Source organism: Ctenocephalides felis, unplaced genomic scaffold, assembly GCF_003426905.1.
Source record: "Ctenocephalides felis isolate EL2017-DRISC unplaced genomic scaffold, ASM342690v1 CF-g0.4_SCAFFOLD_00845, whole genome shotgun sequence".
Classification (NCBI taxonomy): Eukaryota; Metazoa; Arthropoda; class Insecta; order Siphonaptera; family Pulicidae; genus Ctenocephalides; species Ctenocephalides felis.
Genome location: NW_020536999.1, coordinates 30,380,198 through 30,384,384, shown reverse-complemented (window position 1 = coordinate 30,384,384; position 4,187 = coordinate 30,380,198).

The following is a 4,187-nucleotide window of genomic DNA, read 5'->3' as shown; positions in this document are numbered from 1 at the left end:
ATTTTTTGTCAAATTCCTAGTTTCTCTCAAAAATCTATTTTTTACGAAGTAAATTTTTTCAAAATGTTAATCGTTTTTAAAAAAAATAATATTTGGTACGGGAAGTTCCAGCAATTTGCCTTAAGGCACGATGCCCTAATTGCCTTAAGACAGAATTCCACTTACAGCTAGTTTATATTTAAATATGCAAGTTTTAAGTCAAAACTTGCTTCTTTCGCAAAAGTTAGAGGTTGCCTCACTCGAATCATTTAAAAAATAGGTAAATAAAAAATTTCAGTGACTGGATTGGTATGTTAAATGTGTGTAATAAATTCTGCGTAGGTTTGCTCAATAATCTTCAGTATATAGTGATCTCCTGTAGAAACCCCTGACGCTTGTATGGTGCAGGGCGCGACCTGGACCACCATAGAACACGATCGCAGCGCGGCGTAATTACGTCACGCTTGGACATTAGCTGGTACGCATCAACGTCACGTGTCACTGCGTTGTCGGGAGAGAGATCGCCATTACGATATCACAGGAGTGTATAGATGCCGATAACAGCCTAACGTCTTACATACGCGAAAGCTGTGCAACTATACTCTATCGTGATGTTAGTGCTTATAGAATTGTTAGGGTTACATATACATACCAAAGAATACGATTAAAAGGCCGGATTTAATGAAAAATATAAAATAGTTACTCATAAATATAATAAAATGAAAAGTCATCGCTTAGTGATTATAATAATTCGCATAATAATAAAAATATATGAGGAAACACAGACGTATAATTCATAATTGGAAATAGCTTGAGCTTTATTTTTTCCATCTTTGAAATTTAAGTATCAAATATAAATCTAACTATTTGACAATATTATCAAAACATCCTAACATTCATAAAAAACTCAATCACAGAAGAAATACGTATAAGCTAGTCATTAATTTAAAAGTTTCCTGTTTCACGCGCTATTGAAATTTCTATTAGTAGATTATTATGAGAAAAATACTTTTACACAACGTTGAACATTAAAAGCTATTATTTTATGTGGCTTATGATCATGTTATCAGATACTAAACTATAGAATAAATAGATATAATAAATATCAGAATAGGTCAGCAAATCTGAAAATATAAAAGGTAAGTAACGCTTTTCATTCGCAAAATTTCTGAGTTTAATCCTCTTATTATATAGTAAGCACACGTAAATTATGTGCGTGTAATCAACGGGGTACGTTAATCAAATTTTTTGAGCAGGACATATCGGGGCTTTTACTTGAAGTACTCGAATCCTTATGACTTAGCGCATTTCTATTACTCTGACCGCGGCTAGCTTTTTCTTGCCATTGGAAAAGGACTCGTTCTGCATCAGATCTAAAGTGATCGCGCTTTCCGGTAAATCTTACCCTATGTCATTTTCTCTAACCCTCATTCACTTACCCCCAATGCTCACACATGACTCGCGGCGCAATCCACGATAGTCCGTCGTGAGTTGATTGAATACATACCCGCACCTCACCTACTGTTCATCCCTGAAACCAATATTCTAAAATTTCGTACATCTTGCAAGATAGAGGGATAAACCATAATAGTAAAATTAAATTAATGCGTGGTTATTTTTAAAATAAAAATTTGTGTAAGACCATCCAGTGTTTAATGTAAAACAAGGGCGAGCAACCTTTTTAGCCCACGGGCCAATTTACATTTTCAAATTTTTTTGGCGGGCCGCACGTAATTTATATATATATATATTATATATATATATATATATATATTCAGAATTGGTATTCTGAATGTATAATATTTTTACATTGATAATTTACCCACTGCAACTAAAACTACTAACATTCATATTGTAATTATGTTATACTCTAAAAAAAATTCCAGTTTTCTCTCAAAAACAGTTTTATCTCCTGATTTTAAAATTAAATTTCTAATTTATTTCGCTGAAATAGCTCTTTTTGTGAGACATTCAAAACTATGTACTTTTTATATGCGCATCGAGAAATATTTGTACAATAAGATAAGCCTGCAAATCAGTTAGTTTTATCGGAGGTAACCATTTCGTTGTCATTTTTAAAATGTTGCAGCGGATAAAATGGATAAGTTTAACCTTTTTATAAGCTCATAAAAATCTTGATCGAATTTCAATTAAAAACATTCACAAAAAAGGCGATAATAGTTAGTTGATCGATTACCGAGCTATACAAAAAATTACTACTAAAATGTTCATTACATTGTAAAACATGAGTTTGAAATAATTTGCACTAAATACCTCATCAACAGGTGCCAGCATATGAGAAATATTACACTATATAAAATATGAAGTACATATTTGGAAATATATTATTATACTCTATTTTCTTTATATGTATATAGATGGCTTGAAAAAACCAATTGATTCATTAAGTAATATTGAATTTCAGTATATTACTACAGGTGCGCAAAAAATACATAAATACAAGTATGTAACACTCTAAGTCTTACTTTTACATACATTAAAATTTTATCAATAATTAAAAATTTACTCTCAATATTCTCTTGTACTACAATTTCTCCATTTCCTTTTGTTGATGTCTATCGTGTGTACCAAAATGTATTTCTTCAGTTCACGATTTCTACGTTATGTGCTATATCCGCTGTACCTTGGATATTTTGTCAGATCAGTATATGACGGTGCGGGTAGTACATGTCGTTACTGGGTTTCAAGCGTCGGAGCGGCGTCGTTTCAATATCGCGGAACATCCTCGCGAGGCGAGGGATCGCCTTAATTTACACGCTATGACCGAGCGCGCGGCACGGTCAAACACACACACGAGAGGCTTACGAGCGCACAAAGGAAATGAAGGGAGATCCAACCAGTCGCTATATGAGCCCAAGGAGAGTATGAGGCGACATTACGTCCGCGGTGGTGCGACGCCATGGCTCCGGGTATAAGGCGCGGACGTCACCGACCGCCCTGAGGGTACGGACCCCGTTTAGAGACAAAATACAAAACGTATGCGAAATAAGTAGTATTTTGGAGAATGCTTAAATTCCATCATAAAATATATAAAACATACTTGTTTTCATTCTCAATTGTAATAATAAAAACTACATATATCTAGCTCATACTAAAACTTGAAATATACTCGTATTAAGTAAATGCATAGGCTGGATAGGTTGATAACAGAGCACTCCGAAAAATTTGAGGTATTATTATTTATAGATGCAGTTAATATTTTTGCAATGGTCAGTTTGATTTTCATACACAATTTTTTTATACTTTGCTTACAACGCCCCTGACGATAAGTTAAAATATTGTTTTTAATCATCTTTAATATACTATACTATATATTTATTATTACTAAATTAAATATCATAATTTTTGATTATGTTATATGTCCCTCAGTATCGTGAACAAGTAGAAATTCGTTGTTGGCAATATTGTTTGACTTGAATATTATCAAAAACGCGCGAATCAAAATGTTGCTGTTGGATCATTTTGACCAAGAGGGTTTGATACATGTTCTGCAAAATTCAAAATGCGACGTCATACGCATTTGGATTAAGTCGTGCGTGTGTGCGACTACTGTATCCTACGCTCTGAACGCTATGGGTCTTTGTGGACATCACAGCATCCTTAACTCGTGGGGCCAGCGGTAGCTAGGGAGATGCGCGAACTCGCTTCTAGTCGATATTCGAACTTCCATGGTGTGAGGGGCGCCGGTCTTATCCTATCGCCTGCCACCTTCTCTAGATAACACGCTACGCTGGGTTGGAGGGAGTTGACGAGCAAAACTGGACCTCGATGGCGGAGGGTCGAACCGCCAGGAGTTTCTCAGAGGACAGACTTCGGAAGGGACGACTAGCAGATACGCGAACGATCCTCCAATGTTCACTCATGCAAAATACAACGTAACGCACGTGCTGTGAAACTTGAGAGATGATGATGCGAAGAAGGCGACGCGGCATCGTACCCTTGTTACGGCTCGGTTCGATGATTATAAATTCGTTATATAGAATGCTGAGCGGAGCGTTATGCGTGGTTGTCTTGTTTTTTCCCCGCTACATATTTATACATTGCTGGTCATTCCAAAATATTCGTTTGTTTTATCGCCCTTAAATATGAAAATCAATTAATTTCTTAAAATTAATATCATTATAAAACTGATATTGAAGATTTTATCAGAAATGAAATACCTATACATATTAATGTCAAACATATTA